The sequence below is a fragment of the Theobroma cacao genome, unplaced genomic scaffold (genome assembly GCF_000208745.1).
Source record: "Theobroma cacao cultivar B97-61/B2 unplaced genomic scaffold, Criollo_cocoa_genome_V2, whole genome shotgun sequence".
Lineage (NCBI taxonomy): Eukaryota > Viridiplantae > Streptophyta > Magnoliopsida > Malvales > Malvaceae > Theobroma > Theobroma cacao.
In genome coordinates this window covers 43,636-57,794 of record NW_017234727.1, presented here as the reverse complement: position 1 = coordinate 57,794, position 14,159 = coordinate 43,636, and the positions used below count along the sequence as shown (strand labels likewise).

The 14,159-nt window shown below is 34.8% G+C and overlaps 1 long non-coding RNA gene across 1 annotated transcript; it reads right to left on the bottom strand.

Moving 5' to 3' along the window:
* Positions 1-7,724: 7,724 nt before the first annotated feature.
* Positions 7,725-9,377, bottom strand: LOC108663866. Its single transcript, XR_001929970.1, has 3 exons — positions 9,339-9,377; positions 8,633-8,715; positions 7,725-7,803 (listed from the first exon to the last, which is right to left on the bottom strand). It is a non-coding gene; the product is annotated as an uncharacterized LOC108663866 (long non-coding RNA).
* Between the last annotated feature and the right edge of the window lie 4,782 nt (positions 9,378-14,159).

Sequence of the window (14,159 nt, the reverse complement as noted above, 5' to 3'; positions counted from 1 at the left end):
TCTCGACATTCATTCATCTTATCCCCATACACTATTATATAGCTTATTGCATTATAACATGCCATATTCATTCCTGTACAGATTTTCAACATTAGAGGAGGTTAAGCCTTCAATTATTCCCACATACTTCATGTTTACCTTGCTTCTAGGCAATTCAAATCCTCTTAATTTCTCCGTAAATTACACATTCCAAGGTTCAAATTTCTACATCATTCTTAAACCAATGAGATTTACATCTTACGGAAGGGCAACTCACTTGCCAATCTTTAACTTTAATTGTAATTCTTTCATTCACCATAAAATTCTTTTCATTAGTTTTAATCCTTCATGTCTCAAAATATGATATCATTATTATGACTTAGAACTTTTTGATCATCATTAACAAAATTAAATTTTATCTTTCTTGATCAATTCCTCCAAACACTCACATTATAGTACTATCACCATTTATTCTCCATCCATTGCACTATTGCCTTGTAGAGAGTCTAATATACCTATGACATAGCACTTCATTACTTTTTACCTCTCCAATCATATTAATCCATCTTGTATGGCTTAACCACATTATAGATTCCATTTCTTGATATTCTTTCTTTGACTATTACTTCAAAATTTCCTTACATCAACATAACTCAATTTTTTATCGTATCTCTTATCATTGTATCATCTATACAACTCATCAAACATATTGAGTTCAAGTCTCAAATCATTAATAATAATTCTTCTAACACATGATTCCCTTTTTGCTTTTCTCAATTTCGGCATTTTAAATTTACCTTTCAATTTCATTCCCATAGATTATATTTAATCTATGAACATTAGGGTATAATCAATTCCAGATTATCCTTTGGAGGTTTAAGTTACCATTCAATTTACATCTTACCATAAGTTATCTCTTACGTAATCCATATGGATTCTCATTATGCCTATGCATAACTTCACATAATTTACATGATTATACTCTTTTCTTATCATTTCCAATCATAAGCCTAAGTTTCATTATACCATGTATCCTTGCATCACAATGTCATTAACCACATCTTAATTGCCAAATATCATTTTCAACAAATTACAATTCAGTATCCGTGTATGCTTACAATCTTATTCATCCTTCAAGATTCATCTTTACTTGATCATTATGTCTTATGCAATACCACAATTCCTAAAAGTTGCCTTTATTTCTCAATTATCTTTCATACTTCCAACATATATTACATCCTTATTGCATTTCGATATTAGTTAGTCACTTAAGACTTAGATTCATTTGAGTCATGTGCACCTCATGCATTTTCAAATTTCAATTCCTACATTAGGGAATTTTCATTAACCAGCTTCATTATCATGGTTATCTTCAATCATCTTTTATATTATTCCTTTATACCAATTGGTCATTATTTCCCTTTTAGCATCTACACAATCGATGCTTGTAATTGCAAAACTTGAAATAAGATTCTACTCAAGACTTCTCAATGTCATTGCAAGTATCCACTTTCACCTTATAGCTTCCTTTTTGTAACTACACAATTTAGTGCTTGTTTTCACAAGATTCATGTGAGACCTTGACCTTTATAGATTCGTAAAGGGAAGTATACACGATATCCCTAATCAGGGGTAATTTCGTCATTTCCTTAGTAAGCCCATAAAAGTAAGATTTTTAACAATATTATGGCCTAAGTAGGACTAAGGCATAAATGGATGGTGAAATTAGGGGTAAAATGGAAAGAAAACCAAAATTTTGATGATTTTCATGATAGGGGCAAAATGGTCATTTTTTACCTCGGGTTAAAATTTTAAGTTTTCATGAATCCGAGTATGTCTAGACCATTATGGATCTTGTCCCGATGACAAAAGAGCAAAAAGATTTGACAAAGGGTTGGAGGAGAGTAAGTTAATTAGTGGAGGGGTATTTTGGTAATTTCAAGGGAATGGATAAGATTGGCTATAACCATCTTTCTTCCAGCAGCTTCTTCTCCCATTTTCCAGCAACTTGTCTTCTTCTTCTTCTTCTCTTTCACGTTGCTTCCAACCTCCATGGAAGCTTGATATGGAGCTTGCATGATTTTCTCTCTCTAGCTCTAGTTTTCATACCTTTGAGCCCTTTTGACTAGAACCCTTGTATTCTTCCATTCTCTCTCCTTAAAACCCTTGAAAAATCTTATTTCCATACTTTCTCTCACTAGTTGGGCATTTTAGAGAGAGAAAGAGAGAATTACCCCATTTGTGTGGAAGCTATTGGAAGAGAATTCAACTACAAAGGAACCCTAGGGTGAGTAATGAACCAAGCTTGATTTTTAGCTGTGAATAATGGCTAGTAATTTAGATTAAGAGCTATTTTATTATTGAGTATGTTCATTACTTTTTTAGTGATTAAGATAGTGAACATAGATGGCCATTTAATGTGGCAATTGAAAGCTAGCTACGAGATAGCTTTTAGGGTTCATAGTGTGTGAATTGACCTATTGCTTATGCTAATGTGATCCTAGGTTCTAATGAAGTCCCATCCTTCCAATTGGATCATTAGGGGAAATAGAGTCAACTAAAGGCTCAACAATAAATCGGTGAGTGGACTACCTATCAAAACTATTTTAGGAATGTGACTATTTTGTACAAAGTGTTTGAATGATTTTATACAACTTTTCTTAAAAATGAGTGCCTTGGGAACAAGCTCTTGAGAAATAGTTTATGTTGTGACATGTGACTATTATCGATACATGCACTACCACATTGTGCTGATATATATATATATATATATGAATATATTGTTGTGTAATGACATTAACTCGGCTATATACGAGTAGGGAGTGCGCATAAGCCGAGGATGACCCGGTTATGTGCGAGTAGGGAGTGCACATAACTCGATGATGACCCAGCCATGTGTGAGTAGGGAGTACGCATGAGCTGGTGATGATGATGATGGGATGGTGTGCATGATGATGATAGGTATACGTATACATATATACATAAGTAAATATGTGTGATATAGGAAATTAATGAGTTATGGTATATGGTTGTAATGAATGTGAAACTGGACATGTTAAATTGTGGAAAATTGTTATGCTTTCCATGTTGGTTTGGACATTTAAGCAAGGTGGTGTTTCTTTGGGAAGAAGGGCAAATTTTTCATTGGTGCCTTATTTCTCACTGCAAGTAGAATGTCAAACCCTATTCTAAAAAAATAATAATAATTACGACGTCATTTACATGCTTAATAGAATGGTTGCATATTTAGGAAGTTTGAGAAAATCGTTAAAATATGATATTGCCCCTAATGGTATCATTAAGTCGATTAAGCCTCAAATTAGTTCAAATAGGAATTTTAAGGTGAAATTAAGAGTTTCACAGTCTAGGGATGACTCAAAATGGTAATTCGGAGTTTGAGGATCAATTGAGAGTCAAACCAAAATTTTCACTATCTAAAGGCAAAATGGTCATTTGCCATTTGAGGATAAAATGAGAATTTTAGAAAAGATTTTTTTGGCCCCATTTGACTTATTGGAATATGATTTGAGTATTGGAAGTGAAAAATTTTAATTTCGGTATAAATTGGAGTACATGGGTAAAATGGTAATTTTGCCATCCCGGGGGCAAATCGATAATTTTGCACCCCCAGAGCATTTTTCCAGCACAAGGTCTTCACCCATCATCATTTTTGACCCTTGAATAATGTGTGGTGGAGAGAGAAAGCTTAATAGTTAAGAAATTACAAATAGACCAATAAGAAAATGACAAGTGTCAAGCTTAGGATATTTTATTATTTAACTTAAAAATCAGCATAAATCAACCCATTATCTCTCCAAATATTCGGCCAAGCAAGGAAGAAAGGGAAAGAAAGGAAGAACAAACCCTAGGTGAAGAATTTCAAGAGAAAAAGTGTGGAAAATCAAGGAAAACAAGTGAAAATGGTAGGATTTTTCAACTTAAACTTGAAATATATTTTCCTTAAGCATTTCTCCTTATTTTTCATGGTTAAATATGTTTTCATGATGAATTCATGGTTGGTCAAAATGGGTATGAAGAGAGAAAGATGTTGGATTGAATTGATTTTAAGATATGTTAGTGTTTTTAGTTAGTTTAGCATATTTAGAAGCAAAACAACAAGAAAAGAATCTATTTTTCCCATGAATCTTCATGCCCGAATCTTCCTTGATGTGTGTGGGTGATGGATTGCTATTATTTCAAGAAAAATGGCTTAGAAAATGATGAATAATGGTGAGAAAAATTAAGTAGGAAAAATCACGGTGTTAGTGCACAATAATGGTTGAATTTTTCCATGAAGGAATGCGAGGGTTTTGATGCTGAAATTGGTGTTATTTGAATAATGTTTGGTGAATTAAGGTATTAGAAATGAAATGGAGCAATTTGGAGCCAAATCGGACACAATTGTCATTTAATCGAGTAATAGGCCGAATTAGGTCAATATCGCATTTAAGCGGTAGTCGGATAAGTTGCATATCATATCATGCATATACACCGAGCCTGAATTGATTTATAATGGTCAAGCATTAATGTGGTGAATTATGTATTGTACATTGTGGATAGGTGGTGAGCAAATTACACTGGTCAAAGTACAGAGATTGTGCTTGAAGACTAGGATTAGGAGTACATCGACTCCTAGAACTGTGAGTGACCTTATTATCGTCTTAATTATCTAGAGTAGTTTTATACAATTGTGTGATTTTATAAAAAATGGGTTTAAATGGTAAATTGCTATGTTTTAGGAGAAATTGTGATTTTATAAAATGTTTTATAAATTTTCTGGAAAATTGAATACTGGTTTTGAAAATATAGTAATTAGAGACTGCCTGCTTGTGTTGTAAATTTATGGTTTTAAATTGAATGGCTTATGACAATAAATGAGCATGAATGGCTAAACTAATTTTGGTGTTAGAATTATTTGCACTGTGTATTCAGCCTTGAGAGGCTAGGTTGCGATAAATTGCCATGTCATGCAGAAAAAGATTTTATAAATCAGGTGGTAGATAAAATAATCCATAGTCATTGCAGTGGTAGGGGTTTCCATGCACTGCCTATGAGAGAGGCACGGTAACCCAATTATATATTTACCTCCGATGGGAGATGTTGGATGAAGTATCTCCTGAGGTAAAGATTTGAGTGCACTTCACGTGGACCACAGCGTGAGAGTGAGACTCAGTCAACGCCAAGGCATGGCTAGAATTTCGGATGTAAAGACATTTAACTGCCTTGGTGGTCTCAGTCAGATGCCTAGGCCAAGGCATCCCCGGGAATGATTTTGGCAAGAGCCAAGTTTTGTGAGATATATAAGCCATGTTGATTAATTGAGTAAACTGAATATTCATGCTATGAAACATATATTGGAAAAAAAATATTTTAATTCGTCTCCATTTACTCGCCTTTAGATAGTTTAGATAGTGTCTGTTTACTCACTGGGATTTCATAATCTCACCACCCTCAATTCCCCACATTTCAGGCTCGAGATAGCCAGTAGATAGCCGATTGCATCAAGGACTTAAGTTAGCCTTGCATCGACAAAATTATAGGTTCACAGACTCGCACCTTATTGGTTAGTTGGGGGCCCACGTGTCACTGTAAAAGTAGTTTTATACTTCAGTTATCTACTTTAAAGTACGTATGAATATATTTAGCTTTTACACTACAGAAATTAATTACGGATTTTTCTATAAATATTTTTTTTTAGAAAGTAAAATATTATTATTTTATTCAAACAATTATAATTTCATTTCAAATAATTATTTTAGACATCTAAATTTACTTTTAATTATGAAACATTTGTTTTTCACCCACACACCATGTTTTTAGCGGGTTTTCGTATTTTTGAAGAAAAATGACGAAAATGCCCCTGTGAGCCAAAAAATAATATTATATTGTTTTGATTTGGAAACGACTTATGATTTCTTGAAATGTGAGATTTAATAACTGTCGCTCACTAGGGAGATGCGGAAGTTGATGCTAAGCCTTGCAGGGTTCCAATCGACATTTCGGGTAATAAATGCCTATCGGGATGTCGTAGAGGTTGTCTGGGCCCGATGGGAGTTCCGGGTCGTGACAGAGAATCATTTTCGCTGCAACAAGAAACTCTCTGGTTTGGAGGGTAGACTAAATGGAAACTCACTGCAATGAGTATGCATTTTTGCTGTAGCGAAATTCATTCTCGCTGCAGCTAGAAACTTTCTGTTTCTGGGTTACAATTTCGCTGCAGCGAAATTCATTCTCGTTGCAACGAGAAACTTTTCGTTTCTGGGTTACAATTTCGCTGCAGCGAGATTCAATCTCACTGCAGCGAAAAACTTTTTGTTTTGTCTCCTATCTTATCCAATTGCTGCCCTATTTTTCACTTCTTTGCTACCATATTTGAGCATGGACTTCCAACATTAAGGACTAAATGAGTTAAGTTTAAAATGAGGAGGTTTAGTGAGAAACCCTCGATCAGTTGAGAAACCCTCGTTTGGCTAATAACTAAATCCCATCGTCACTGCAATGAAAATTCATTCTCGCTGCAGCTACATTGTAGCGAGAATGCCTTTCCACTGCAGCGAAGATTTGTTGTCGTATTTGACTTGCTTGCGTATCATTGAAGCTTTCATTCTTCAAATGGTTCGTTATGTATGGGTTCATGATTTTCAAATGATTGATCATTTAAGGGCTTGATGATGGGTTTTTAATATGAATGGAACTAAATTGCATTGTTTTGAAACAAGTGCATCATGATTTTAAATTCTCCCTTGTTGTTGCTTGTTCCCTTCCTTGTTCACTCACTAGGTTTATACTCACCACTTTCAACTTCATGTTTTTATATCACGAGGCAATCGGTAACTAGGACGAGGTGTCCTTGTAGACTTGTATCCATCTTTTGGTAGGTGTCTCGGCATTCAGTAGTTGTACATTTGTCTGAGTCCCTCCGTTGGAAGTCAAGTATTATTTTGTTGTGTATAGACTAACCTAATGTAATTGTTAAGATACATGTTGTAGACAATGTATATACACTTGTTTAGTATGCCAGTATGAGATGGCAATGTGTAGTATTATTTTGATTGTAAGTTATGAAATGTGACTTAGCAATTTATGATGAAGTGATAAACATGCTAGATTAATAGGCTTGCTTAGGCTTAGTGGATTACGTCCATTGGGCCCATGCACCAGTCATGGCCCAGAATTTGGGTCGTGACAATTCATAATAGGATTTGTCACGACCCAGTATTCTCCTCGAGCCCGTGACAACCGTTGCGGTGTCCCGATAGACACTTCTTATCCCAAATGCCAACCGGAACCTCGCAAGGTTTTAATATAGTTTTCTCACCTCTCTTGCGAGTAGCAATTGCTAATATCATATTTTAAAAGATTATAAGCTATTTCCAAGCCAAAACAATAAAAAAATAATTTTTTTGTCTCTTAGGGGTATTTTGGTTATTTTTTTCCAAAAATTTCAAAACCAGATAAAAATGTAGTATACGAGTACAAAACACATAATTCATAATCAAATATAAGTTTAAACGTCTAGAACCTTCATTTAAAATGAAATTATGATTATTTGGATATAATAAAAAATAAAAAAATTCAATAAAATATTTTATTTTCTTATAAATATTATTTTTAGAGTTATATGTAAATAATTTTTACAGCGTAAAAACAAAATAAATTCATACATACTGTAATACAGTAAGCCAGAGTATTTAATTTAATTTACAATAACAAGTGGGCCCCCGAATAACAAAAAGTGAAGAAGACTGTGAACCTACAGTTTAGAGGATGCAACTCCAATGGTAGCCCTCGATGAAAAACAACTATCTACAGCCTAATCTGTGCCTGAAATGGGTGGAAAGGAGGGTGGTGAGATTATATAATCCTAGTAAGTAAACAAACATCATTCAAAATATCTAAAGTCGAGTAAATGAGACGATTAAAATATTCCATCTAAATATGTATTTCATAACACAAACATTCATTTCATTTAAATAGTCAACATGGCTTATGAGTATCTTAAAAGCTTGGCTCTTGCCAAAATCATTCTCGGGAATACCTTGGTCGAGGCATTTAACCGAGTCTGCCAAGGCTGTTAAAAAGTTATGTACAATAAACATATTTTTAGTTTGAAAAAAAACACAGCTGTTCTTTAGCTTTAGTGGAGTTCATCATCACGAGGTGGTTCGGCATGACGTGAACTCTAACCATACCTCAGGAGATACCCTACGCGCCTCACCGACCAAGGTACATATATAACCGGATTCTGTGCCCCTCTAATAGGCTGGTCCACAGAACCCGCCTACTGCAACAAGCTAAACCCACCATACAAGAAAATTTTGACAGCATGACATGACTAATATTATACTACCCAGCCTGTAAATGTAAAACAGAATAATTCATACAGTTCACAAACCACAATTCCAGCCAGTCATGCCAACATATTATCATAAGCCATCAATTAGAACCATAAATTTACAACACATCAAGTGGTCTCTGGTTACTCTATTTTTAAAGCCATCATTCAATTTCAAGACAATTTATAAAATCCTTTCATTTAAACACATTTTGTTTATAAAACCTAAAAATTAACCATTCAACTCATTTTCCATAAAATTCACAAAATTGGATAAAAATCACTTTAGATAATTAAAATGATAGTAAGGTTACTCACTATTTCGGGAGTCAAATTTCTAGAGTACTTTGACTATCGATCCTCGAGTACAATTTCTTTGCCCTTAGCGGAGGATTCACCACCTAGACATGATGCAAAATCAAGCAATTTACCACATTGGTGCTAAACCATTATAAAACTATATGGATGCATGAAATGGAATGCAAATTGTTCAGATTATCGTCTCAACACGATGTTCGCCTAATTCGATCTATCACTTAATTAATTGGCCAATTCAACTCCAATTAACTCTATTTTTCTTCCAATTCTCCAAACCATCAATCACAAATCCACTAGCATAAAATTTAGCAACATCACCTTCACATTTTCCCTTGGGAATTTCGGCCATGATGGGTGCATCAATACTATAATTTTTCCTACTCAATTTTCTCACCACAATTCATCATTTCCTCATCAATTCACTTGAAATAAAAATAAAAATCATCATCAATATTCCACATGAAAAATTCGGCCAATGAGGGGTAATAGGAGAAAATGAATTTTTCTTGTTGGTTTTTCATGCTACACATCATTAACTAAATAAAAACACTAACATATCTTAAAATCTAACCAAATAAAGCATCAAAACTCATCCCCCCATGTCCAGCCAACAAGAGACCCATCATGAACCATGTGATTCAACCATGGAAAATGCAAAATAATGCATGGGAAAGGTAGATCACAAGTCAAAATCAAGAAATTTTACCTTTTGTCACTTGATTCTTTGAAATTTTGTGAATTTCTCTTAAATTTCTTAGCTAGGTTTTTGTTCCTCTTCTTTTCTTCCCTTTTCTTCCTTTGGCCGGCCAAGAGAAATGAGTTGGGAGAGTTTATGTGCTGATTTTTAAGCCAATTATTTAATGGATGAAAATTTGACACATGTCACCATTCCATTGGTCCATGTGTCATACTTACCCATTAAGCAATCTTTCTCCACCACTTAAATTTCCTCAATTATCCATGATAATATTGGGTAAAATCTATGTGCTAGACAAGTGTTGGGTGGTGTAAAATTACCATTTTGGCCCTAGGGTGGTAAAATGACTATTTTACCCTTATGCTCGAAAAAATGTCGAAATTAAAATTTTTCACTTTTCAAACTCAAATTATACTCCAAATGATCAATCTTAGTCAAAAATTTCATCCAACACTCACATCTTAACCTCGGGTGGCAAAATGACCATTTTACCCCTAGATCATGAAAATTTCAATTTGACTCCAAATCGGTCCTCAAACTCCGAATCACCATTTTAAGTCATTCTGGGTCTTAAAATTATCAATTTCATCTTAAAACCTCTATTTGGTCTAGTTCGAGGCTTAACTTAGTTGCACCACTAGGTACACTACCGACTTTTGATAATTTTTTGGGGCTTTCCAAGTATGCAAGTATATTGTCAATCACATGAATGACATGCCAAGTATTTTATAAGGTCGAGCTTGACAAGATTCCTCTTGAGTATTTCCTTGTGAATACCCACCTTAAGCTTATGTCTCACAACATATGACCACATAACTCGTTGTTTAGCCACTAGGCTCCTTTGCAAGTTCCAAATACCACATTGCATCATCATGCATATAAGATATTCCAAAGTAATATTAACTATCATTCTTGCCACATGTAGTTTGGTACATCCTCTTTAAAACTTTGATGCATTTTCGAACATTTAATTAATTATTTGTTCATTAATCCCTCAACTATCTCAAAATAAAATTTACAAATCCTTATAGCATTGCTTTATATTAGCTCATTTTCTATACTAACCTTGTAATCCTTCATTCCCAATTTCTTCACTTTATATTGATATTACCTTATCAATGTCTCATACTTTCATCTAACTTTTTACTCACTCTTTCCCTAGCCCTTAACAAGGCTTTCTCTTGTTTCCTTTATTTCTTAAAATTCAGCTCAATATTAAGGCCAATGATAAAATTTCAGCTTGTCGATTCTTTATCATGCCATTCACAACTTGCTCACGCCTTCTAGACATGAGGTGTCCCTAGAGTTGCGACGCTAGGCAATCAACATTACAGCATTGCAGCTGTTGGAAATTGGGTAGTTTCAACACTGTAGTGTTGAAGGGTCAATGCTGCGGCACTGTGGCTACTGGAATTTACTTTATCAAAGCAATTCTTCTACCCTTAAGGCTACTACATTAATCATTCTCAACCATATGGCTTTCTCTAAGCCTATACCACAATTTCCATAAGCATGTGTGTCTTTTCTTTTGCTTATCATACACACTAGGCCAAGTCAATACTTTTAAACTCATGTTATCTCTTAATACTTTGTCATCAATCAAGTAAGTCCCACCTTAGGACATCCTTCCATGTTGTGCAATGAACTTACAATGTCCATAACACTACTCACATACTTATTTACTATTTATAGTATCCCACAATTCCTTAATATTCACAACTAATTATCTTTCTTGTCTTGCAACTCAAATAGTTTACTAACTTTCAACTTAAAATTGCCATGAAAATAGTTTATCTTGGTCTACACCTTACGCTCACATTACTATTAATTCAGGAATTCATCTTTCCCTCTTTCCATAATTACTTCCATTAGTATATGTTGTGTCAATTATCATCTTATAATATCATGGCACTATATGCCTCCATTCTTACCAGCAATCATACTCCACAAGAAATAATTAGAAGATTTACATACTCCTACCAATGCTAATCCCATTCAACAATGCATGACAAATTTCAAACACTCAACCAATCATTAGATTATCTACTACTTAACTTGTTCAAACCACATGAAAATCGACCATGGTTCAAATCCTTCAAACACATAAATCACAACCATAATTCAATACAACTACATCAACGTAGTCTCATAATCATAGTAATTCCAAATAAACCATTTGACTTTACTAAAAACTACTATTGTTTGAACTCATACTCATTGACGAGTCATCTTTCGGATCGTCCTTGGCCTCTTGAGGATCCTCCTCATCCACATCATTCTCACCTTGCTGTTCATTCACATAATCTTCCTGACTAACGGGTGTAGCACCTCTCCCACAACTAGGAGAAAAATCCTGAACGGTAAATACTTTCCTTGGACGATAGTTTTCGATGGTTACTTTTTCCTTAAGATCGATTGGAGTACGTGCCAACTTTTCAAGGCTTTGCCAGCTCTTAAATATTATTTCACCTCCCAAGGGAATCCATCCAATAAGAATTCAAGTCAGGTTACTTGTTGGGCTTTCACACTCTTGCTCATAACGGCTCCCAACAGTGGATTCCATTGATCCCTCTTCAGTATTACAAGAATCATTCCTTTTCTTCGCACTGCTGCTCATGTTGTGTTGTGTTACAAAGGCACCTCAAAAACCAGTACACAATCATGTGTTAATTTTTAACCTCTTAGGTACTAAGACAAAGGTAGGCTTTTAGATGAATAAGAGTTTACGTACAAGGACAGGACTCTACACTAACTCTAACAACTCCGTTGAAAGACATAGGAAATCCTAAGACTTAACTAACCTAGGGCTCTGATACCAACTTTGTAACCACTGCTTCTCGATCGTTACCAATGTTCGCGTCTTGCAGGAAAACCCGCCAAGTCCCGAACAAGCCTTAATTGAAACTTTAGTTATTATTTCATATTCATGTCATCAATCTATGAAATTACTTTGAACCATACAACTCTTTGTAGTTAGAATTGAACATAAATTGTAATAAGCCATCTTCTCCTTTACTCACTATAATAGTAAGAATACATTAAAGTCTATAGTATCCAACTGCACATTTATAGTGACATTATTTACAAATACATCTGGCTATAAACGACTTGACCTCTAGTAGTGGAGCGACTCGGAATAAAGTGCTGTGAAATGCCCTTACCTATCCACGGTGGACTATAAATGTCGATGAATGCACGCTAAGCCAATCACTATCTGCAAAAGGGAGATAAGGGGTGAGTCTCACAAACTCAGTGATCATCGGCTCTGTGAGACCTTGATCTTTATAGACTTGTAGCTAGAAGTCGATGCGATATCATGGACTTAGGGTAATTTCATCATTTCCTTAGTGAGCCCCAAGAAGTATGATTACAAACATTATTAAGGCCTAAGTAGGCCTAAGACTTAAATGAATGATGAAAATAAGGATAAAATGATGAAGGAAATAGAAATGATGATGATTTCCAAGGTAGGGGCAAAATGGTCATTTTTCATCTCAAGTAGAAATTTTTAAGTGTTCGGAACCCAAGTATTTCTAGACTATTATGGACTTTATCTCAATGTCCAAAGAGTAAAAAGATTGCATAAAGGATTGGAGGAAGACAAAGCCAACTTATTAAAGGCATTTTCGTAATTTAAGTGAAGTTTGGATCAGCTTAGGCTATAAATATCTCATTTCTCCAGCAGCTTCCTCATTTTTCCAGTAGCTTCTTTTTCTTCTTCCTCCCATCGCACGTTTCTTCATCTTCCATGAAAGCCTCCCTTAAAGCTTCCAAACTCTTTCTCTCTCTAGCTTCAATTTTCATGCTTTTGAGCACTTTTTCATATAACCTTTTGTGCTCTTTCACTCTCTCACCTTAAAATCATCAAAAGTCTTTGTTCAGCACTTTCTCTCACTAGTTGAAAGTTTTAGAGAGAGAAAGAGAGACTTGCCATAGTAGCTTGAAAACTCTTGAAAATGAGTTCAACTATAAGTCCACCAAGGTGAGAGATGAGTTAGGGTTGATTTTAGGTGGTTAGAGATGGTTAATAATTAGAATTGTGGGTTGTTATAATTTTTATGGTTATATTGTGTGTGATAGGTTCTAACGAGGCCTTACATGTCCGTTTGAAGCAATAATCGAAGTTAAAGTCAATTAAAGATTCAACAAATATCGATGAGTGAACTTGCATCAAAGTGTTTTTGGGAAATACATATGTGTTGGGATGAAGCATTTAAATGATTTTACTTGGCTTTTCATTAAATTATGCATGGGAACAAGCCCTTAATAAATTGTCTCTATGTTGTGGCATGTGGTTGTTATGGATTCATGCACTACTACATTATGTTGATATATATATATATATATATGTTGTGCATTGATAATTAATATTGTGTGATAATTATAACCGTGCATGTGCTCGATGCGGGTGTGCACATGTTGGTGATGATTAGGTGCGGGAGTGTGGATGATGATATTGCCTATGTGCACGATGTGGGGGAGCACATGATGGCATTAGTTGTGCGTGATGTGGGGGAGCACACAATGATGATGATGATATTGCCTATGTGCATGATGTGGGGGAGCACATGATGGCATTAGTTGTGCGCGATGGGGGAGCACACAAACATGATGATGTTGAAATGTGCGAGTAGGGAGTGCACATGACGATGAATGAAGTGGGGTGGTGTACGTGTTTATATATGTTTATATATGTATATATGATAGAAAGTTTATGATTATAATATGTGATTGAAATGAATAATGAGAAACTTGATTATTGTCAATGTGTTCACTTTGATGTGCAATATGGTAGGAATGGATTTTGTGGCATGTGAAAATCCCTTAATT